The sequence below is a fragment of the Lissotriton vulgaris genome, chromosome 10 (assembly GCF_964263255.1).
Source record: "Lissotriton vulgaris chromosome 10, aLisVul1.2, whole genome shotgun sequence".
Lineage (NCBI taxonomy): Eukaryota > Metazoa > Chordata > Amphibia > Caudata > Salamandridae > Lissotriton > Lissotriton vulgaris.
Window position 1 is genome coordinate 507,130,794 of NC_141698.1, and position 25,301 is coordinate 507,156,094.

Below are 25,301 nucleotides of genomic sequence, written 5' to 3' on the forward strand. Positions count from 1 at the left end.
GACGTGTACCTTTCCTTGGTTGCTGGACCGGAACTCTCCTACTGTCCTCCTAAAACCTTGTATAAAGTCAAATAAATCACTATCGCTCACTATATCCGGCCTCCTCGCCTGCTTTACCAGTCCGCCGACCGCCCACGATCACATCTGGTGTCAGAAGTGGGATTAACTGGAGGAATGGAGGCCGTGATGAAGAGAATGGCGGAATCCCAGGAGCAACTGGGAAAGCTAATGGAGCAGTTCCTAAAAACTGCTGAGGACGACCGTGGACAACTCCATGATGTATTAAAAGGACAGGGAACCTCCCATGACCAGGCTATGGGGAAACTGACCGATGTCCTGGGCCAACCGAGGCCGATGTCCTCCCTCCCTTCGGTGGTTCTACAAAAATATGTGCCGGGGGAGGACCCTGATTTCTTTTTTACCAACTTCGAAAGGCTAGCACAGGCTGCCACCTGGCCTTTGGACCGGTGGGCTCATTATCTAGGACCCCTGCTAACGAGGGACCTACAGGCAGCCTACCAGCAAGCGAACATTCAGGGCAACACTCCATATGCAGACGTAAAAAAATGCATCCTTGAAAGACTGGGCATTGATGAGGAAACCTACCGAGTACGACTACGCCAAGTAAAAGAAGGACCCCAGGAGACCCCCAGGGCCCTCTCCTTCCGGATCAAAGACCTAGCCAATCGCTGGCTGAAACCCGACACCTCTACTAAAGAGAACATTCTAGAAAAAATCTACTTGGAACAGTTCCTGTCGTCTTTGCTCCCAGGTACGCAAAGATGGGTGCGCCAACACGCCCATGTGACCCTGGACACAGCCATAGAAATTGCAAGCGCCTATAGCAGGGCCCAGGAAGCCCAGAGATGAAAAGAGGATCACCCCCACAAACCTCACCCTCCAACAGGCCTACGACCTCAACGTCCTCCTGTTCCAAGAAGACCAGACCCTCCTCTTTTGTTCCCCACCCCGGTGATACAACGTCCTGTTAATCCCGGACCACAATGCTACAGCTGTGGCGGATTCGGTCACATCGCCCAAATATGTCCGCACAAAGACGAGCCGATGGAAGTGGGTCTGGCACGTAACTACGTGTGTTCTGTACCTGGGGCCCCACCACCCCCTTTTCGCTGTCCAGTGAATTTTGATGGACAAACCCTCATGGCCCTAACTGACTCTGGGTGTCGACAGAGCGTCCTCAGACCCCAGGACTTATCGCACCCTGTGAAACACTCGTCTGACATTGTCGCCATTCAGTGTGTTCATGGGGACACAAAGAGATACCCCACCACCAAAGTAATGGTCCAACATGACAAGGATCCCGGAACCGCTCTCACTGTGGGACTGATCCCCGCCCTCCCGGAGCAGGAGATACTAGGGAGCGATTACCCCGGATTACCCGGATTGTTACGTGACACCACTGAATCCCTGACACACTGGTGGGAGGAAGCACCCTTCCCAAAAGGATTGTCCTCCCCCCTGCAGGCATGTAAACCACCCAAATCCAAAGCACAGAAGAAAAAGGAAAGAAGAGAATATACCAGCGCCTACCCAGTGATCCCGGATGAACACCCCTGGCAAACGGATCGTGAATTCAGGGCAGCACAACAGGAAGACCCTCTATTGCAGGAAGCCTGGGGAAGGGCCGTGGACCAAGAGGATCCCCTTACCGTAGGTCCATACTTCTTCAAGAAAAACGGCCTTCTGTATCGCAAGGGGGGGAACCAACAGAAGCCCCAGCTCCTGGTCCCCGGTCCCTTTCAGGAGAAGGTGCTCTTCCTAGCCCATAGTCACCTTCTGGGAGGTCATTTTGGAGAAGAAAAGACCAGTCAAACAATCCTGGACAAGTTCTATTGGCCTGGGATTTACCAACACGTCAAAAAGTTTTGTAAAGAATGCCCGGTATGCCAAAGACATAGTAGATATCGACCCCCTAGGGCACCGCTGCAACCCCTTCCCATCATTGACGTCCCATTCAGCAGGGTGGGAATGGACATAATCGGACCCCTGTTGCCGTCCCGTAGCGGGTGTCGGTACGCCCTAGTTATTGTAGATTATGCCACCCGCTTCCCTGAAGCCCTACCTTTAAGACAGCCTACCACTCAGAACATTGCGAAGGCCCTCATTTCAGTATTCACTCGGGTGGGTTTTCCTAGAGAAATTTTAACAGATCAGGGTACTCCTTTTGTCTCCTCTCTGATGAAACAGGTATGCTCCCACCTGGGAATCAAACAGATTCGGACCTCGGCATACCACCCCCAGACCGACGGGTTGGTCGAGAGGTACAACGCCACCCTGAAACAGACCCTTAAGAAACTGCTAGGTTTGGAAGCCAAAAGGTAGGAGGATATGCTACCCCTTGCTCTGTTTGCCATCCGTTGCGCCACCCAGAGTAGCACCGGGTACTCGCCCTACGAGTTGTTATATGGGCGACCCCCTCGTACCCTGCTAGATATGGCCCAAGAAGCCTGGGAAGCAGAACCAGATCGTACTCGACCCCTTCCCGAATACATGGAGAACCTGAAAACCCACCTAGCCATCATGAGAGATATAGTGAGTCAGAACCTCGAAAGTGCTCAGAATAGGCAAAAAGGACAGTATGATAAAGGCACCAAACCCCGAACCTTCTTGGCAGGTGATCTTGTGTTACTGATGTTACCCTCCTCTGATCAAAAACTCCTGGGACAGTGGCAGGGTCCTTATGTCATCCTACGGCAGGTGACCCCGGTCACGTACGAGCTAGACATGGACCCCACCCGTGGAGTAACCCAAATCTACCATGTCAACCTTCTTAAAAAGTGGGAAGGCCCTCGTCCGGTTTTAACCGGATCACTTAACCCGGGTCCCCTCTCTTTCACCCCCTGTATCGATCCAGATATCACGCCACAACAGAGACAGGAACTCGAGACAGTCCTTTTTCCATTGCGACTGGTGTTTTCCTCTTCCCCGGGACACACCACCATCACTGAGCACACGGTACAGACCATTCCTGGGAAGGTAATACGGCAAAGGCCATATAGAGTCCCCGAGGCCCGCAGGGAGGTAATACGGAACGAGACTGAACAAATGTTGAAGATGGGTATCATCGAACCCTCGGTAAGCGAGTGGAACTCCCCGATTGTACTCGTGCCCAAACCGGACGGGTCTGTCCGGTTCTGTATTGATTTCCGGGGGGTAAACAAAATATCCTCATTTGACACCTATCCCTTACCCCGCGTCGACGAAATGGTCGAACGCATCGGGAAGGCCCAGTATATTTCCACGCTAGACCTCTGTAAGGGGTATTGGCAAATCCCTCTCCGAGAAGAAGATAGAAAAAAGACGGCCTTCTCGACCCCTGATGGGTTATACCAATTCCTAGTCCTTCCTTTTGGGCTTCATGGCGCCCCAGCCACATTCCAGCGGGCCATGAATAAAACCTTACAACCTCACTCACGATATGCTGGCGCGTATCTTGACGATATCGTCATTTATAGTGACAACTGGACACAGCATTTAGAACACCTACACCAGGTCATCACCTCCCTGGGGACTTACGGTTTTACCATAAATCCCTCCAAAACCACCCTAGCAGCACAAACCGTGAAATATCTAGGCTACCTCTTGGGGGAAGGCTTGATAAGACCTCAGGAAAGCAAAATCGAAGCCATACACTCCCTCCCTTTCCCTCAGAGCAAAAGAGACCTTCGTGCTTTCCTGGGCCTCTTGGGATACTACAGGCGTTTCCCAAAGAGCTGCCCCCCTCACAGACCTCTTAAAGAAATCTGTGAAAACAGACACCCTTCTTAGATCTCCTACGGCGGAGTTGGTGGAGGCGTTCTCCGACCTGAAGAACGCTCTGACCTCCCATCCCGTGTTAGTAAGTCCTGATTATGCTCGGCCCTTTATATTGCAGACAGACGCCTCGGAACAGAGACTCGGGCCGTCCTATCCCAAAAAGACTCCCAGGGAGACGAGAAACCTATTCTCTTCCTTAGCAGGAAACTGTTCCCACGAGAAAAAAACTATGCCGTGGTAGAAAAGGAAGCCCTGGCCATCAAGAGGGCGGTGGAAAGTCTCCGTTACTATTTGGAGGGGAGACAATTCACCATCTATACCGACCATGCTCCCTTAGAGTGGATGGCTCGGAATAAAGGTCACAACGATCGAGTCCTCCGCTGGTTCCTGTCCCTCCAACCATACCACTTCACTACCATACACAGGAAAGGCTTAGATCAAGGTAACGCCGATTATCTATCTCGGTACCCTGTGTCCACACCGGGTACAAGAAAGACAACTAGGGGAAGGGAATGTGATCTCGCCCCGAGGGACCTCCGATCACGAGACGGCCCCTCACCTCTGTTGCCCCATCGCACCGCACCATGTCCGAGTAGACGCGTAGAAACCCCAACAACAGCGTCCATGACAACCGGAGTCCCGCCCCTCTCTCCTTTGCAGGGTCCAATCGGAGGTTACGGAGGACCGGAAGGACTACCCCACGAACCCGGAAGTCCCGCCTCTCTACCGACGGCCGGGTACAGAAAAGCCGGAAGAGAAGAGACAGACGGGGTCGAAGGATTGTGGCAGGAGCTTTCGGCTAGATAAGTGATGAACGGACAAGACGGGAACGGAGACAGCGAGGAGTGGTCCGAAGAGTGGTGGAGTCCCACGGAGGTGGCTGGAGAGCGGCCGTAACTCGGAGGAGAGTTACGGCGGAGCGCGTGAGTGCCAGTTACTCTCTTGAGCACATTAGGTGCACTGTGTACATAGTTAGAACCCCTCCCAGTGTAAATTGTTCCCGCTATCCTAGGCACGTCACCAGTAGGCACTAGGTAGATTGTAAATACGCACTTAGCACTGTATAAAGAGCACCCCTCTCCCCACCGTCCTGTACACTTTCTTTCCTTTCCCTTCCTTGACTCGTGTCCGTACCTTCCCCCACCCGTACCTCCCTCACTTCCTCTTCACTTCCTCACACTACCGGTTAACGGTGACGGGATCGGATTCCGAGTCCAAGCCCAGCTAACGGCTCCTTCTTTCTCTTGTTTGCCCTCCGAGGTGTTCTCCGACCACAGCGAGGCAGCTACACCCAGACATGGACGCCCCTTGGACCCTCGTCGGACACGGACAAACAGAGAAGAAGACGTGTACCTTTCCTTGGTTGCTGGACCGGAACTCTCCTACTGTCCTCGTAAAACCTTGTATAAAGTCAAATAAATCACTATCGCTCACTATATCCGGCCTCCTCGCCTGCTTTACCAGTCCGCCGACCGCCCACGATCACACAGTGTAGGAAGTAAGGAAAGACTAAAGGCTCTAATTCAGTTGTCGGAGAACCTGCTGTACTGTGCTTCGTTGGCATGGGGTTACTGTTACTAATAAACTTGGAACAAGTGTATCCAGGGATCCAAACCAAGCATGAAAAGCACAATGGATTAGTTGTGTTTATGTAGTGTAGAGTAGTGTATTTGGGTTTAGGGTAGTGGTCCTGCAGGGGGTTGTCTTTTAGGTTTTAGGGTTGTGTTTATGTAGTGTAGAGTAGTGTAGTGTATTTCGGTTTAGGGTAGTGGTCATGCAAGGGGTGTCTTTTAGGTTGTAGGGTTGTGTTTATGTAGTGTAGAGTATTGTATTTTGGTTTAGAGTATTGTAGTGGTGTTTGGGTAGTGTAGGGTAATTTAGTGTATGAGGGTAAGTGTAAAAGAGTAAAAAATGCTTAGAAGTTGTATACTTAGTAATATACTGCGAAGTAAATGCATATTTAGTACTTTTAAATGTATTTGCGAACTAAAAGCAATCACAGTTAAATCTAGTGTAGTAATGGTATTTGCAATGTAAAAACATCATAGTAAAAACTTGCGAAGTAATGGTCTGCTAAGTAACATCATATATTCATGCCCTTTAACCCTTTCCATGTGGCCGTGATTCCCCTGGTTTGCTGTAAACAGCACGAACAGGGGCGGGCCGTGACGAACCCCAGCCGTCATCAGCACACGAGCACCGTAGTGCATGACGGCTGGGGTTCGTCATCAGCATGGAAGGGGTTAAGTCCTTTAAGAAAAAGTGGATCATGTGGTTACTTACCAGGGACCTACCCTTCTCTGTCGACCTGTACAATCCATTGTAGAATAGGTATACTTACCTGGTATACTTACTTGGTCCCAAAGGAAGCTCCCCTGTTGTTATCTTGTCAAGGGGACCGCTTCATTTATAAATCTCTCCCGGGAACCCCTTAGGCTATGTTGATCACCAGTGTACCACCCTACACTTTTACACTCCCTCACACAAATTCATCAAAGAGATAAAGAAAAAGTGATCTCCGCTAAAGAGCCCCCATTGAGGGGCCCGTCGGGTACTGTAGCACCGGCACAACAAGGAGCAGCCCAATGATGAAGCAGGACACCATTTTGGGTGTGAAAGGGCATTTAGATCTGATCACTAGTACCCCCCCCCCCGGATCCCTCTGGTCAACTTGCCAGATCTCCCTGACAGCTGTCTTTCTTCGTCTTCCCCGTTCCCTCGAGGAACTGCACCCTTCTTTTGTACTAGATTGTCCATTTAGGGGTCTATGTGCTGGACCCTTCTAATCTGCTCTTTGTCCCCTCCTTGCTTTACTTTCTTACTTTAGCCATTCTGTGCCTCTGCATGTTGCTGAATACACCTCTGTGGTGGGTGACAGCTGGACAGCCACACACAAAGAGAGCATAGGTGTGCCTTGGGGCCTATTCTCATCCTGACAGGCCATCAGAAGGCTGATGGGTCATTCTGGAAAGGATGGGAGAGAGGAGCTGACATTTCACCTGAATAGGGCTTTGTATGGCCCCACACAAAAAGCTGCATTCCCCCATGTAGTGAGCCTGGAGCCTCTCTTTGAAGTCTCCTCCACTTCACAGGCACAATTGGTTATAGGTCCTGGACCGAAGACACCACCAACTCAGTACGTTTCTGCACCTGAGGACATTCTGCCGGGAAGAAGGACTGCTGTGCTGCTAAACGATTGTCACTCTGCTGGACTCCTGCTTTGCTGTGCTAGCCCTGCTGCCTTCCTTTACTGGGAGTGAAAAGGACTGGACCTGCATCTCTGAATCCCCAGAACCAAAGTGACTCAGAGGTCTCTCTGGCTTCCCTCCTGTTCTGAAGTCTCAAGGACATTAAAGACTACCAACAACCCTGCTCCAGCCTCTGGACTCTGAGTCCAGCCCTACCAAGAGGTGCCAACCCAGTCCTGGGCCCTTGGAAGTGGGTTTTCTGGCTGTTCGCTGCAAAAGTCATGCATCGCCCTCATTGCGCCGGTTCGAACTGATGCATCTCTCCTCAATGACGAAGCATCACCGCTGCCGCTGAAGACAAAGACATCACATCACCAGCTGCACAGCTCGACGTTGACACATTGCCTTCTACTTTTAAGAAGTAAAAGCCTGATTATGATGCCGGTTTGACCGATGAAGGTCTCGTCAGAAGAGGTCGGTCCGACCACCGGATTACAATTCATCCAGTCTGCACTCTGACGAACCGCTGACAGACCGCCGACTCCGACAGCCTTCCTCCAACTGCCGAGTTGGCAGTCAGAGAGGAACAGCAGCCATGGGGCAGTGCAGGGTGATCCGACTGCTATCCAGATTACGATATGGGTTTCCAAACACCTGACCATGGCAGTCTTACCGCTTGCCTCGAGTCACCAAAAGCGAAGGAAAAGGGGTGAATACTCAGCCGATTACCGTACTCCCTGGCGGTCTCCAGCGTGGATCCCTTCCTCCAGGTCCCCCCTACACCTCAGCAGTTGCACGCCAAAGTGGACGGTCCTGTGGGTGGCGGAATCCAAGTAAGTCTTCATGTGTTATGCATTCCCATTGACTGGTCTGTGCACTCAATCAATCAATCAATCAATCAATCACAGACATTTATAGAGCGCGCTACATACCCGTGGGGTCTCAAGGCGCTGGGGGGGGGGGGGGGGGGGCCGCTACTGCTCGAACAGCCAGGTCTTCAGCTTCTTCCTGAAGGAGAGGTGGTCTTGGGTCAGGCGCAGGTCGGTCGGGAGGGAGTTCCAGGTCTTGGCGGCCAGGTAGGAGAAGGACCTTCCTCCTGTAGTCGCTCTTCGGATGCGGGGGACGTCGGCGAGGGCGTGGTTGGCTGATCGGAGGTGGCGTTTGGGAGCGTAGAAGTTGACTCGGCTGTTGAGGTAGCTCGGGCCTTGGTCGTGTAGGGCTTTGTGTGCGTGGGTGAGGAGGCGGAAGGTGATTCTTTTGTTGACGGGGAGCCAGTGAAGGTCTCTCAGATGTCCGGAGATGTGGCTGGTTCGTGGGATGTCGAGGATGAGTCTGGCTGAGGCGTTCTGGATCCGCTGGAGTCTCTTCTGGAGCTTGGCGGTGGTACCGGCGTAGAGGGCGTTGCCGTAGTCCAGTCGGCTGGTGACGAGGGCCTGGGTGACGGTCTTCCTGGTCTCGGTGGGGATCCACCAGAAGATCTTTCGTAGCATGCGGAGGATGTTGAAGCATGCCGATGAGACGTTGTTGACTTGCCTGGTCATGGAGAGGGAGGAGTCCAGGATGAAGCCCAGGTTGCGTGCATGGTCTGTCGGTTTGGGTGCGGTGCCCAGGGCGGGAGGCCACCAGGAGTCGTCTCAGGCGGAGGGTGAGGAGCCCAGGATGAGGACCTCCGTCTTGTCCGAGTTCAGTTTCAGGCGGCTGGTCGTCATCCACTCGGCTACCTCTTTCATCCCTTCGTGCAGGTTGGCCCTGGCGGCGGCGGGGTCGTTGGTCAGGGAGAGGATCAGCTGGGTGTCGTCGGCGTAGGAGATTATGTTGAGGTTGTGCTGGCGTGCGATGGCCGCGAGGGGGCTCATGTAGACGTTGAAGAGGGTGGGGCTCAGAGAGGATCCTTGAGGGACGCCGCAGATGACTTCGGTGGCCTCTGACTTGTACGGTGATAGACGGACTCTCTGTGTTCTTCCGTCGAGGAAGGAGATGATCCATTCCAGCGCCTTGTCCTGGATTCCGACATTGCTGAGGCGCTGTGCTAGGGTGCGGTGGCAGACAGTGTCGAAAGCCGCGGAGAGGTCTAGGAGGATGAGGGCCGCTGTTTCTCCGTTGTCCATCAGGGCTCGGATGTCATCGGTGGCGGCGATGAGGGCGGTCTCGGTGCTGTGATTGGCTCGGAAGCCGGACTGCGAGGGGTCGAGGGATCCATTTGTCTCGAGGAAGGCGGCCATCTGCTTGTTGACGGTCTTCTCGATGACTTTGGCTGGAAACGGGAGGAGCGAGATGAGGCGGTAGTTCTTGAGTTCGGTGGGGTCCGCTGTGGGTTTCTTGAGAAGAGCGCTGAGTTCGGCGTGCTTCCAGCTCTCAGGGAAGGTGGCGGTGTCGAAGGATGTGTTGATGATGTCTCGCAGGTGGGGTGCGATGACAGCGTCAGCCTTGTTGAAGATGTGGTGAGGGCAGGGGTCAGTCGGTGATCCGGAGTGGATGGAGTTCATCGTGCGGATGGTGTCTTCGGTGCTGATCGGGGTCCAGGCGTGGAGGGTGGTGGTGGGGGGTGGTTGTTCGGTCTTGGTGTTCGTTGGTTGGTTGTTGAAGCTGTTGTGTATGTCTGCGATCTTGTTGTGGAAGTATGAAGCGAGGGAGTTGCAGAGGTCTTGCGATGGGGTGATGTCGTTGTTTCCTGCGCTGGGGTTGGAGAGCTCTTTCACGATGTTGAAGAGTTCCTTGCAGTTGTGTGCGTTGTTGTCCAACCTGTCCTTGAACGCAGTTTTCTTGGCGGCGCGGATCAGCTGGTGGTGCTTCCGGGTGGCCAGCTTGAAGGTGGTCCTGTTGTCTGGTGTAGGATCCCTTTTCCAGACTTTCTCGAGGGCTCGGCAGTTCTTTTTGGAGCTCTTGAGTTCGTCGGTGAACCACGGGGCTTTCTTGCTGCCGGATCTGCTGGGCGGGGTTCTCAGCGGGGCGACTTCGTCCGCGCAGTTGCTGATCCACCTCGTGAGGTTGTCGGCGGCCTGGCTGGGGTTCGCTGAGCTGGCGGGAGGGTGCTGGCTCAGGGAAGCGGCGAGCTGGTCTGCTGTGATCTTGTTCCAGCTTCTGCGGGCGGTCTGATTCTGGTGGTGGTGGGTCGTCGTTCTCTTGAAGGAGAAGTGGACGCAGCTGTGGTCCGTCCATTGAAGCTCTGTGGCGTGGCTGAAGTTGATGTCTGTGCTGGCGGAGAAGACTGCGTCGAGTGTGTGTCCGGCGAGGTGGGTGGGGGTGGACACCAGCTGCTTGAGTCCAAGATTGGCGAGGTTGTCGAGCAGGGTGCTGGTGTTGCGGTCGTTGTTGTTCTCCAGGTGGAAGTTGAGGTCCCCCAGGAGGATGTAGTCAGCGGAGGGGAGGGCATGCGGGCTGACGAAGTCGGCGATGTCCTCGCAGAATTGGGTGCGTGGTCCCGGAGGTCGGTAGATCAGGGTGCCTCTGAGGGTGGTGTTCGGGTTGGTGTGGATCTGGAAGTGCAGGTGTTCGGCGCTGGTCAGGGTGTTGTCGGTGCTGGTCGTGAGACGGATGGTGCTCCTGTGGATGATGGCGATGCCTCCTCCCATCTGGTTGGCGTTGCGGTCCCTCCGGACGATCTTGTAGCCCTCTGGGATAGCGATGGCGATGTCTGGAGCTGAAGAGGCGTTCATCCAGGTCTCTGTGAGGAAGGCAACGTCAGGGGCTGTGGTGTCGAGGAGGTTCCAGAGTTCGATGGCGTGTCTGTGGACGGAGCGGGTGTTGAGCAGGATGCACTTGAGGTGGGTGCTGCTGGCGTTCGACTTGGCGGGTGCTGGTGCGAGGCAGGTCCGGGTGCAGGTGAACTTGCAGGCGTGGCAGCTGAAGGGTCCGTGGGTGCGTCGTGGTGTGGCTTGGTGGCATTCAGGGAGTCGGCCGGTGTTGAGTGCGGTGAGGGTGGCGGCGGAGTACGTCAGGCGGGTTGGTCGGGCTCTTCGGGGGCCAGGGGTCCTGGCACTGGGCGCGGTCCAGGCGCGGACGGGCGTAGACGGGCTTACCATTGGCGCGCCTTCGGCGCACAAACGGCGCGCCCGCTGCGCGTGACCGCTGCGCGTTCGCACGGTCGCCATTTAAGGCGAAGTGCGCGGGTGGGCGGGGCAGCTGGGAGGCGGGAGCAGAGGGAAAGGGGGCGTGGTCAGCGGTGGTGGCGGGAAGCGGGGAGCGGGGAGGGAAGGCGGAGGGCGGCGCGGTAGGCGGGCAGACAGGAAGGAGAACGAGAAATGGGCAAGTGACCAAACAATAGGCACAAACAGTAAATACAGTGGGGAACAAGCACAAATATTATAAAACAAACAAAACAGACGGCAGCGGCGTCAGCCGGCCACGAGGCAGAAAACAAGCACAAATGATTCGCAAAAGGAAAACAAAACAGACGGCAGCGGCGTCAGCCGGCAACGACAACAACGTGCACATATTGTCACACACCAGCAATGGGGTACATGGTGCACAAGGCATGTCCCTACATGTGTCATGCATGTGTGTAGAGCTGCACATGTTTCCTGTGTTTTTGGACCAATTTGCAGCGACTTGTCCAGGGGGCTGTGCACCGCGGATGATGATACTTCTGCGGTAGCAGCGGTTGCATCATAATATGGCAGGTAGAGATTTCCCGGCCTCGGTGGCCAGAATCAGACTGCAGCCACAGCGGTCAGACGGGCGGTACGAATGGTATTATAATCAGGCCCTGCATTTCAACTTAACCTTTACAAATCCATACACATGGTTCTACTTATTGGATGTTTGTTGTTTTGGTCTTGTTTTGTTCATTGAATTAAGCTCTATTTGTCTAACCTGGTGTGGTATCTTTTCGTGAGATCTTGTCACTGTTTTACTGTTGCACAAATACTTTACACATTACCTCATAAGTTCAGTCTGACTGCTCTCCTAAAAACTACCAGAGGCTAAGCACAGGTAGATTTAGGGTGTGTATCCGATTTACCCTGACTAGGATTGTGGTTCAAGCTTTGACATGGTGCATACCTCTGCCAACCAGAATCTCAATTTCTAACAGATAGTAATATTGAACATTTACATCAAGGCTAACACCACAAATGTACTTCTGCAGTTAGCGACAGCCTCTCCCACAGGCCACCCCCCTACACTCAATGTTTCATTATTAATAGGCCATGGAAGGAACACTGAATTTTACCCTACAGAGGAGAGACTGCTAGTGAGCATTGCACAGCAGTGGAATTGTTTGTGAAAATCTGGCCTGTGAAGTATTTATGAAGAGGTAGGCGAGGTGTTCTTAAACAAACCTGTGGGCCATCTAGAGAACAGTGGCTACAAAATATGTGAGAGAGATATCAGGCTACATGCTAGTTCAGGCTTAAAGCTACTGACTTCATCTTAATGCTGGAATTATGGATTGTCATGAATATAAATGACAATTAACTTATTTATGTTTGTTATAAACCTAGACACAATTGGAAACTCATTTCTGCCCACTTTAGCTGCATCTCATCATTTAATGACACGTGCCTGAATGGCACAGTAGGAGTTAGCTAATCTGACAAATCAGAACATTCTACTTACTAAAATAAAATTATAGAGAATGTTTAAGCAATAAACACACAGAAACCCATTTATATGCATATAAAATAAAATTAGACTGGATACATTAACTGCATTGTAAAAATTTACACCAGAACAAATGTTGATGAATTGCTCTGGTGGAAGTGTCAAAGGAAATGTGTTTTTTTCTATTAAATATTCCAAAAATGTCTCCAAACTCACTCCTGGTACCCTACCAGGGTAGTAGCTCCACTGGCCCAACACATATAGAATGCCCACAGAAGGTGACAGGATACAAACTATTATCATAGTGAGAGGTTTAGGGAGGACTCAGGGGCCTGCTCTAGATTTATCATTTTTTGAGTTCATAGAACTATTGTGTTGGGCTTCAGTGATGTCACCACAACATGTGGTGGGTGGGAGAGGATTGTGGACGAATACCAACTATGCCATTCCCTCCAGCCAGCAGTTGTTCCAGTGCCATTGAATGCCTCGTCCAAATTGCATGTTCTCTGCCATTTTAAAGTCCTGGGAAGTGTCATGAACTCCTTTCCGCAAGTATTAAAACAAGTATTAAAAGTCATCTCATCAGCATGTTTGCACCAATAATGTTCCCATGCTTAAACAACAAGTTATGTTGTATTACAGTAATGTCTTTATTGTTATGGTTTTGTGTGCTTTAACACCCATGCAAGTAAGGGGCTTCACTATGTTGCTCATATGTTTGTGCTGACTCTGGTGACTTGGTATTATTTCCCTTTAGCGGCAGGTGTTCTTCTGGAACATGCTCAAATGACCTGCTGACTCTGATGACTAATCTGTTTGTGCTGCCTCTGATGAATTCATGGTAGTTTCCCTTTGAAGGAACATGCAAGAGGGCACCGCCTTCTGAGATGGCACCTGTATTTTAAGAGGTTATGGCCTTTCAGCTCTGCTTACTATTCATGTTTTGTTTTGAAAGGAGTTGCCACATCAAGGAGCCAAACACCCAAGAGTTTCTCTCGATTTCAGAGAGCTGTTCCTGTCTTCCTTCAGAATAAGGCTACACACGTTTCCTAACACTGCTCTTTCCAACTGCACACTTTCAGTCCGCACTCACCTTCTTCAGACATTCGAATGAGGTTCCGCCTTCTTGCGCTCAAGCAGAAATTCTTCTGGCCAACTGCGAAAGAAACAACACCCTGGTAAGGTGGCAATTTGGGGGGCAAGTTTTTGTCTGCATTAGTGATTTCTGAAGGGAGATCAACCCACTATAGCACAAGAGTCACATTGGGTACTACCTACTAGTTCCCACTCCGTAGAGATTTATCTGTAGATATATAGCAGTAGTTCCCAGATCTTTTCAACGAGTGGATCCCTAGACCTATTGGCCGTTGTCTGCGGCTCCCCAATATGTTACTTTTTTTTGTGGATGGGGGGATGTAAGCCCGGCCTCGTGAATACTTCCATTTCTCTCCCTGAAAATAATTTGGATTAAGCTGATGAAGGTGTTATAATCATACATGGCCTGAAAGCCTAGAAACACACCCATTGCCCAAAAATTAGGCCACAAATCTAAGGCTACCCCAACGGGGAACTAGTGTCTAGTCTTGTACAGGTCTGGCCCACAGTCTGAAGATGTAGAAGCCAATAGCACCCCATTCCGTGGCTCTTTGGATTACCGTCTCCCTAGGCCCGTCTTCTCCTAAACTTGCTGCCTTATCAAAGTCATTGGTGTTGACTTTATAGTAACTGTACTGTAAATACTATAGCCGTCTGGTAAAAATAATTGTGAAATGCAGAAGAAAAATCTATTCCAGGAGAATGTGAACATCAACCAGAAAACTATAACCTTCGCAAAGGGTGAAAATCACTTGCAAAAACATCCAAATGTGCATACTCTTAATATCGATAACATTATTTGTACGGTTGCAGGCAGTTGATGATATATTCAAGGTGTTCGCTTTTTATTGTTGTAGAACATACAGTAGTTTAAAACGCATAGCTAATATGGCATACAAATATATACTATGCTTGTGTTGTGACATTTAGGAGCCAATCAGCCTTCGTCTTCTGGAGTTACATTCAATCAATCAATCAGAGTACTTGTAAAGTGCACTACTTACCCTTGAGGGTCTCAAGGCGCTGAGGGGAGGGGGGTGCCGCTACTGTTCGAAGAGCCAGGTCTTGAGGAGTCTTGTGAAGGCGAGTAGGTCTTGGGTCTGCCGTATGTGGGTAGGGAGGGTGTTCCAGGCCTTGGCGGCGAGGTAGGAGAAGGAACTGCCACCGGATGTCGTTCATTGGATGCGGGGGACAGCGGCGAGGGCGAGGCTGGCGGAGTGGAGCTGTGGGGTGGGGGTGTAGAAGCTGAGTCTGCTGTTCAGGTAGGCTGGTCCAGCGTTGTGGAGTGCTTTGTGTGCGTGGGTGAGGAGCTTGAAGGTGATCCTCTTGTCGACGGGGAGCCAGTGCAGGTCTCTCAGGTGGGGGGTGATGTGGCTGCGGCGGGGGACGTTGACGATCAGTCGGGCGGAGGCATTTTGGATGCGTTGTAGTCGTCGTAGGTGTTTGGCTGGGATTCCTGCGTAGAGTGTGTTGCCGTAGTCCACTCTGCTGCTGACGAGGGCCTGTGTCACCGATCTTCTTGTTTTGGTCGGGATCCACTTGTAGATCCTGCGGAGCATGCAGAGGGTGTTGTAGCAGGAGGAGGAGATGGCGTTGACCTGCTTAGACATGGAGAGGGAAGAGTCGAGGATGAATCCTAGGTTGCGTGCATGGTCAGTGGGTGTCGGTGCTGTTCCCAGTGTAGGCGGCCACCAGGAGTCGTCCCAGGCTGAAGGGGTGGGTCCGAGGATGAGGACCTCCGTCTTGTCCGAATTCAGTTTCAGATGGCTGCTCCTCATCCAGTCGGCGACGCCCTTCATTCCCTCTTCGAGGTTTGTTTTGGCAGTGTGTGGGTTCTTGGTGAGGGAGAGGATGAGCTGGGTGTCGTCGGCGTAGGAGATGATGTTGAGTTCACAGACGGCGGGCCACTTGTGCGAGGGGGGCCATGTAGACGTTGAACAGCGTTGGGCTGAGGGATGAGCCCTGAGGGATGCCGCAGATGATGTCGGTGGCTTCGGATCAGAAGGGTGAGAGCCGGACGCTCTGGCTTCTGCCGGAGAGGAAGGACATGGTCCAGTCAAGGGCCTTCTCTTGGATTCCTGCTTCTTGGAGGCGTTTCTTTAGAGTGCGATGGCAGACCGTGTCGAAGGCAGCTGACAGGTCCAGGAGTATGAGGGCTGATGTTTCGCTGTTATGTAGCATAATTAGGGCTCCCGGTTTTATGGTATTTATATTTTTGCCATTTCCGTCTGTATTTATCTGTATTTATTTTTTGGGCATTTTTTCTGTATCGTAAACACAACGGGGAAGAAGGGTCAGAGGGAAAATGTTTAAAGACCTGCCCAGGGTGGAGTCCCCCAACCAGTCAATGCAAGAAACAAAAAACACACACTGGGGGTCTAAAGCTGGGCCTAATATGCTCCAGAGGACAAACTGCCAAAAGGACTGCTCAAAGAGTCAGTGGATATTTGCCAATGCTGTGTAACAATGGGGTTTACGGGGTATTCACAAAAAAAGACCTATGCAAAGGGATTCACTTCAAATATAGACCAGACACATACAGAGAAAAGTAGGATGTCCATCAGCGTCAGATGTAGATCATATATTCTCATTTGGCCATCCAAATAGGAATGGTGTGTCCCATGATCAATGGGACTAAGCCATGACCCAAAATTTGTCTGGGTCTTGTCTCCAGATGCAGTGAAGACCATAGGAGTGAAAGGATCGTGATGGATTCCAGTGCAGTGCAAAGAAAATGTGTAGTGAGATTAAAAAAGGGTAGTGAATCAATACAAACACTTTAATATCACTTGATCACACCTTTAGTAAAAACAACAAAGAACAGTGCAAAGATGCAGTTTAAACAAATAACTGCATGTATTCGGCCAACATGTTTCAGCCTAGAGGGAACCAAATCCCATGGCTTTCTTCAGGGCCACAGTCCTTATTGTTTGCTACTGCGTGACAAAAAACTGTGAAAAGTAACTAAATCAATTAAAGGATACAACTGTGTGATGATAATTGTCTTTCAAACCTCTGTATCAACCAGTGTCTGTTTTATCTGTTTTATGAAAAAAGACAAACAAAGATATTTTATATGAATCCCAACAAAAATGGCTTGCAGGTCACTATTCTGTACTAAAAAGTACTGTAGCTTGATAACCACTTAGTACTAACCTGTGTTGTACAGGGAATGAACCTCACCTCTCCTGGAACCTGGCTCAGGATAATATGAGGCCCGCTCTAGAAAAAGGTGCAAAAAGGGATGAGGGAATAGCATAGGGTAACAGTCACCTGGTATATCTCCTAACTACCTGAATTAATTTCCCTTTGAACTTTACACCTTGTCCAGCATAAACTTAATCTCAAGCTGATGAACAAACCGGCCCCTCCTCACCAAGGTCAGTTGGAAACCCATCCAGCTCTTCACTACTGTCTTTATTATAGAAGCAACACTCTCTATGTGTTGACGGACACCTTGTAGATAAGAAGTCCCTCTGTTGTCTCATGTTGGGAGAAGTAACAGCGCAGAAAAATCAGCAAAAGAGAAAAAGCAGTCCACTGTTGTATTTGGCTTTGAAACAGGTATTACCCCTATTTGTCATACTAACCAGGGTGTCTTAAAACGGGTGTGATAGTAAAGACTCCTACCTGTACTCTGAACGAGGGGAAGCTCTCACTGATTAGGCAGATAACTAACCCTCCCTTCGTATATATTTGCGTGCTATATGCCAGCCAAAGGAGGGTTGAGAGACGAGCTCCCACGCTTACCTGTCCGTCGTTGCCTCAAAGCATTCAACTGAGCTTAGAGGGAGGCAACGAGGGCAGGGAACGCCGCCGCTAAAATGTATGTGGAAATGGGCCGGGCTTCCAGCCGGGGTGCGTTACTAATGGCTATCAGCTGTTGCGCACTACGGCGAGAAACATGTCTCGTTGAACAATAGTAAATATTAGGTTACATCTTTCATTCTATTTTTAGTTATTGGTTATTATTTGTAACTCACTTCAGAAGCGCAGTGGTTGTTTCGCGCGTCTCAGTGCAATCGACTACTTCGGATTAACCCGAACCCGCTCTGTCGCGAGAGCAACGAACACGAACTACAGAAACGTGTCATAGCGCGAAAAAATGTAGTTCGTAGTTCATACCGCTGGTTTAACGCTATTGGTGGATCTAGCGTGTGTGTAAACGTAGTCATAAGCCTTCCCATTGAAAATTTTTAATTAGATACTTGCTCTATATGGCCAATTGATAATAACAATGTTGTGTCACAGACGATGGAAAAGAAAGAAAGAGCTACAATAACGCGTAGAGGCACTGGGAATTGTAGTTCCTGGACCGTGCTCATGTCTTGATGTTTAGAGTAGATAAAGCATGTGTGTAATGAAATAAATTCAAAAATCTCCCTTTTGTCTTGCTCTGTGGGGCCAATTTATAATGATTGAACAAGCGTCCTATCAGTGCAGGATACCGCTCGCGTAATGCTCCAAATCAAAGCAGGAGTCTTATTTAATAGGAGACATGAGAGGCAGTGTGAAGCAGAATTAGTAGAGCTTCGGACAATAAGGCACTGAGGATGTGGCTTGAAAAATATATCTGCACCTGACTTATACAGGAACGCAGTAGTATTTACACAGTAATATTTACACACTTAATGAAGGCTGTGAATATATAAATTACTCTATAGAGTGCCAAACAAGATCCCTAAGCCGACTAGTTGGATAGAGGATAATGCAAGCATCGCTTATTGTTTAACACTACGTAGAGCTGTGACTTCAAGCGTGTGTAGTCCGGCCAGGCAGGTTGAACTCTGTCTCTTGGTGGTTACACTCCAGGAAGTGTTTCGACGTTATGGGACCTCCCAGCGGTAACAGGACACCATCCCTGTGGTACCTGCTCAGTGTGCCCTCAGACTGTCGGTTCCCTCGAGGTAGACATAGGAACCAGCCGTCCTTGGATACAGAAACAGTTCACAAACTGCAACAGTTCTAATCTAATCTACCTCCTTAAATGCCCCTGCAAGAAGAATTATGTGGGGATGACTACCAGGAAGATACGGACCAAAATACTCGAGCACAAGAGTGTGTTCCGTTGTAAAAAAAACATATCTAAACTGTCGAAACACTTCCTGGAGTGTAACCACCAAGAAACAGAGTTCACCTGGACTGTTTTAGAGAAACCCTATGTTGCACCACATGTTGCTGATATCTCTAGATTCCTCTTTCTTAAAGAACAAAAATGGGTCTTTAGATTGGCTTCTGATGCTAACGGGTTGAATGATGAGATACCCTGGACAGCCTTGAGTTAAAGGGATGATCATTTTCTTGTAGTGCCTTGCCACCTATGACATGATATGCACCCTCGTGTGTAGAGGTCTACTGCAAGACAGGTACCTACCATCACTTTCAACCTGCCTGGCCGGTCTACACACGCCTGAAGTCACAGTTCTACGTAGTGTTAAACAATAAGCGATGCTTGCATTATCCTCTATCCAACTAGTTGGCTTAGGGATCTTGTTTGGCACTCTATAGAGTAATTTATATATTCACAACCTTCATTAAGTGTGTAAATATTACTGTGTAAATACTACTGCGTTCCTGTATAAGTCAGGTGCAGATATAATTTTCAAGCCACATCCTCAGTGCCTTATTGTCCGAAGCTCTACTAATGCTGCTTCACACTGCCTCTCATGTCTCCTATTAAATAAGACTCCTGCTTTGATTTGGAGCATTACGCGAGCGGTATCCTGCACTGATAGGACGCTTGTTCAATCATTATAAATTGGCCCCACAGAGCAAGACAAAAGGGAGATTTTTGAATTTATTTCATTACACACATGCTTTATCTACTCTAAACATCAAGACATGAGCACGGTCCAGGAACTACAATTCCCAGCGCCTCTACGCGTTATTGTAGCTCTTTCTTTCTTTTCCATCGTCTGTGACACAACATTGTTATTATCAATTGGCCATATAGAGCAAGTCTATAATTAAAAATTTACAATGGGAAGGCTTATGACTATGTTTACACACACGCTAGATCCACCAATAGCGTTAAACCAGCGGTATGAACTACGAACTAAATTTTTTCGCGCTATGACACGTTTCTGTAGTTCCTGTTCGTTGCTCTCGCGAGAGAGCGGGTTCGGGTTAATCCGAAGTAGTCGATTGCACTGAGACGCGCGAAACAACCACTGCGCTTCTGAAGTGAGTTACAAATACTGCCAATAACTAAAAATAGAATGAAATATGTAACCTAATATTTACTATTGTTCAAGCGAGACATGTTTCTCGCCGTAGTGCGCAACAGCTGATAGCCATTAGTAACGCACCCCGGCGGGTAGCCCCGCCCATTTCCACATACATTTTAGCGGCGGCGTTCCCTGCCCTCGTTGCCTCCCTCTAAGCCAGGGGTCTTCAATCTGTGGGGCGCGACCCCCAGGGGGGTCGTGGAGTCCTTTGAAGGGGGTCGCAGATTCTGTTCCTGGCTTGGGCTGATCAAACGGCGAGGCCTAATTCACACCGAGGTGTGAAAAACATCAAAGCCTCATTAACAAGTAAAAGGGCTTTTAAAGACCTGTCAAGTACTCGGGTGCGGCTGTGTGTGTGTGTCCCTGAAGCCGTTTCGAGCTGGGGGAGGAGGGGAAGTGGGGGAGGGGGTCTGGGGGAGCAGGCTGTAGTGTAGCCTGCCCTTTGAGGTCAATGGATATTGCGCGCCTGGAGCTGTGGGTCCCGTGACACATCCCTCGCCCCCAGCAGGGAGGCACAGAGATGCCCTCCCATGATGGGAAAGGAGGAAAAACACACAAAGAGATACTGACCCCCCCCCTCCCCCATGAGAGAGGCACAGAAAAGATGGGTGAATGAATGATGGGTGGATGGATGGATGAAGGATGGATGGATGTGTGAAAAGGTGGGTGGATGAATGATGAATGGATGGATGAAAGGGTGGATGGATGAAAGGATGGATGGATGAAAGGGTGGATGGAGGGAAGGATGAAAGGGTAGCTGGATGAAGGATGTATGGATGGATAAAAGGTTGCATGGATGAATGATGGATGGATGGATGGATGTGTGAAAAGATGGGTGGATGAATGATGGGTGAATGGATGGATGAAAGGGAGGATGGATGAAGGATGGATGTATGGATGGATAAAAGATTGCATGGATGGATGTGTGAAAAGGTGGGGGATGAATGATGGGTGGATGGATGGATGAAAGGGTGGGTGGGTGGATAGATGAAAGGGTGGATGGAGGATGGATTGATGTATGGATGGGAGGGTGAATGGGTGGATGGATAAAATGTTGCATGGATGAATGATGGATGGATGTGTGAAAAGGTGGGTGGATGAATGATGGGTGGATGGATGGAAGGGTGGATGGGTAAAGGATGGATGTATGGATGGAAGGATGAAAGGGTGGATGGATGGATGAAGGATGGATGTATGGATGTAAGGATGAAAGGTTAGAAGGGTGAAGGATAGATGGATGAAGAATAGATGTATGGATGTAAGGATGAAAGGGTGGACGGATGAATGATGGATAGATGGAAGGGTGGATGGATGGAAGGATGAAAGGGTGGACGGATGAAGGATGTATGCATGGATAAAAGGCTGCTTGGATGAATGATGCATGGATGTATGTGTGAAAAGGTGGGGAGATGAATGATGGTGGATGAATGGATGAAAGGGTGGGTGGATGAAGGATGGATGTATGGATGGATAAAAGATTGCATGGATGAATCATGCATGGATGGATGTGTGAAAAGGTGGGGGGATAAATGATGGGTGGATGGATGGATGGATGAAAGGGTGGGTGGGTGGATGGATGAAAGGGTGGATGGATGATGGATAGATGTATGGATGGGAGGATGAAAGGGTGGATGGATGTATGGATGGATAAAAGGTTGCATGGATGAATGATGGATGGATGTGTGAAAATGTGGGTGGATGGATGGAAGGGTGGATGGGTAAAGTATGGATGTATGAATGGAAGGATGAAAGGGTGGATGGATGAAGGATGGATGTTTGGATGTAAGGATGAAAGGGTGGATGGGTGAAGGATAGATGGATGAAGGATAGATGTATGGATGTAAAGATGAAAGGGTGGACCGATGGATGGATGTATGGATGGATAAAAGGTTGCATGGATGAATGATGCATGGATGGATGTGTGAAAAGGTGGGGGGATGGATGTATGGATGAAAGGGTGGATGGATTAAGGATGGATGTATGGATGGGAGGATGAAAGGGTGGGTGGATGGATGTATGGATGAATAAAAGGTTGCATGGATGAATGATGGATGGTTGTGTGAAAAGGTGGGTGGATGAATGATGGGTGGATGGATGGAAGGGTGGATGGGTAAAGGATGGATGTATGGATGGAAAGATGAAAGGGTGGATGGATGAAGGATGGATGGATGGAAGGATGAAAGGATGGATGGATGGATGGATGAAAGTGTGGGTGGATGAATGATGGATGGATGTGATGAGGTCTAACAGGCGCATTTATGGTTGTCAAAAGATGATGATGAGGAGTACCAGTTTCTAGAAACTTTTGGCAGAAGGGGGTCCTTACCCCTAAAAAGGTTTTACAAGGGGGTCTCGGCATCAAAAAGTTTGAAGACCTCTGCTCTAAGCGCAGTTGAATGCTTTGAGGCAACGACGGACAGGTGAGCGTGGGAGCTCGTCTCTCAACCCTCCTTTGGCTGTCATATAGCATGCGAATATATACGAAGGGAGGGTTAGTTATCTGCCTAATCACTGAGAGCTTCCCCTCGTTCAGAGTACAGGTAGGATTCTTTACTATCACCCCCGTTTTAAGACACCCTGGTCAGTATGACAAATAGGGGTAATACCTGTTTCAAAGCTAAATACAACAGTGGACTGCTTTTTCTCTTTTGCTGCTTTTTCTGCGCTGTTACCTCTCCCAACATGAGACAACAGAGGGACTACTTATCTACAAGGTGTCCGTCAACACATAGAGAGTGTTGCTTCTGTACCACTATTAGATTGAAGATATGATGGTTAGTAGAAAAACCAAATGAAATACATTTGTCTATAATAAAAACAGTAGTGAAGAGCTGGATGGGTTTCCAACTAACCTTGGTGAGGAGGGGCCGGTTTGTTCATCAGCTTGAGATTAAGTTTATGCTCGACAAGGTGTAAAGTTCAAAGGGATATTAATTCAGGTAGTTAGGAGATATACCAGGTGACTGTTACCCTATGCTATTCCCTCATCCCTTTTTGCACCTTTTTCTAGAGCGGGGCCTCATATTATCCTGAGCCAGGTTCCAGGAGAGGTGAGGTTCATTCCCTGTACAACACAGGTTAGTACTAAGTGGTTATCAAACTACAGTACTTTTTAGTACAGAATAGTGACCTGTAAGCCATTTTTGTTGGGATTCATATAAAATATCTTTGCTTATCTTTTTTCATAAAACAGATAAAACAGACACTTGTTGATACAGAGGTTTGAAAGACAATTATCATCACACAGTTGTATCCTTTAATTGATTTAGTTACTTTTCACAGTTTTCTGTCACGCAGTAGCAAACGTTAAGGACTGTGGCCCTGAAGAAAGCCGCAGAATTTGGTTCCCTCTAGGCTGAAACATGTTGGCCGAATACATGCAGTTATTTGTTTAAACTGCATCTTTGCACTGTTCTTTGTTGTTTTTACTAAAGAAGTGATCAAGTGATATTAAAGTGTTTGTATTGATTCACTACCCCTTTTTAATCTCACTACACATTTTCTTTGCACTGCACTGGATTCCATCACGATCCTTTCACTCATATGGTCTTCACTGCATCTGGAGACAAGACCCAGACAAATTTTGGGTTATGGCTTAGTCCCACTGATCATGGGACACACCATTCCTATTTGTATGGCCAAATGAGAATATATGATCTACATCTGATGTTGATGGACATCCTACTTTTCTCTGTATGGGTCTGGTCTATATTTGAAGTGAATTCCTTTGCATAGGTCATTTTTTGTGAATACCCCGTAAACCCCATTGTTACACAGCATTGGCAAATATCCACTGACTCTTTGAGCAGTCCTTTTGTCAGTTTTTCCTCTGGAGCATAGTAGGCCCAGCTTTAGACCCCCAGTGTGTGTTTTTTGTTTCTTGCATTTTTTCTGCATCCACATTTATTTTTGCCACAAGTAAAAGACAACGCTACAGCTAGTATTTTTCCACATTTATTTAAATTGACAATGCACACATTTGCTCACTTACACTAGCGATTTGTTGTGGTTTTAGCAGTGCTTTAAATGGTTCGCTACTGAGTAATTTGAAAAGGGGAGTACCTGTGCTTCTCAGTTCTGCTATAAAACCACTTTAGGATAGAGTACAAGCACCTATCAGGAGCAAACATGTGCCAGCGCTTCTGTATTTCCATCTAAAGCCTGTTAGAAATCTACCTTCAAACGTCTATGGTTTTCACACAGAAAGTACGTAAGGTTACCTATATTGGTGGTGGTGTGTTTGTGTGTAGATAGACAGACAGATAGATCTTTAGAGTGCTTGAATCTATCACGTTTTTCCATTAATACTGTCCTTTGCATTTTTTCACTTTTTATAAACTTTCAATGCAATATGGAACGATAGGTGTGAAATGTGAATAGGGTGTTTAGTTATTCTTCATCCGTCTTTTAGTACTCGTTGAGAACTTCGCCACGTCTGTCATGAAATAGCAGCACTAGGGAAAACACACAAAGAATGCACTCAAATGCATGCACAGACCTACCAGCGGGCACGCATGGGCACTACGTATGTGCGCGCACACAGTCGTGCACTCACACAAATACATGCACATGCGAGTGTACACATGTGCAGAACATTTGTACACACACCTAAACTCTTACGTGCAAGCATAGTTGAGCGCACACACACGGCCATCACGTGACACATGTGCATGCATGCAACAATATGAGACTCCATGCACACGCAGTGCACACATGCAGCCACCCATAACCACCACCTCAACACCTCTTGTCCCCTCCCCTGCATCCTTTGCTAGGACATTTTCCCGGCCGCCGTGGTGTTGTAATTGCAGGTTGCGCTGCACAATCGCCCCTCCTCACTCCCCCTAAGTGCAGCCCTCTCCACGAGAACCGGGGGCTGCAGCAACCCGACCACCCAAACTGGATCCGGCCACACAAGAGCCTGAAAGGGAAAAGGCCGGCACCAGAAAACACCAATCCTGATCATTGAGGGGTGGAGGTGGGTGTGGGGGGAGAAGAAAGGCGCTGAGCCATCGCGAGGACCGGCGGGGTGGATGGGCTCGGAGGTGGGAGGAAAGTGCCAGGACAGACCGCCAACTCCAGGACAGACAGTCTTTCAAGCACCTGTCAGCCCCCTTTGAACTGTAGCACCCAGTCCAAAGTCCACGTCCGCCCCCCTCTGTAAGCAACTTCACCCCCAAAACAATGAGGCAACCTTCAGCCTGCCCTCTGAGGTGCCAGGTGCTCCCACGTCAGCAGAACACCGTGCTACCAGCCTTGGGGTTTCCTCTTATTCATCACTGTTCTCAGGTGTGTTGATACAACATACAGGGTTTGAAGAAAGGTAAAGTCTATTTGTTCAATACATCAGCTGATATCATTGGGAGCAATGACACGCCGTAACCAGCTCTGAAGCCTATGGGTGATAATAGGTTGTGGCTTATCCTGCATTGTCACTGGCCCCGTCTTCTTTCAGATTAATGATAGATTTGCC

At 49.2% G+C, this 25,301-nt stretch overlaps 1 long non-coding RNA gene across 1 annotated transcript in view; it reads right to left on the reverse strand.

Moving 5' to 3' along the window:
• LOC147685466 (uncharacterized) overlaps positions 1 to 25,301 on the reverse strand; it is a 320,852-nt gene that overhangs the window by 188,473 nt on the left and 107,078 nt on the right. The window contains exon 2 of the long non-coding RNA XR_015300490.1: positions 13,600 to 13,662. This is a non-coding gene — a long non-coding RNA (uncharacterized LOC147685466). The remainder of the gene's footprint in view (positions 1 to 13,599; positions 13,663 to 25,301) is intronic.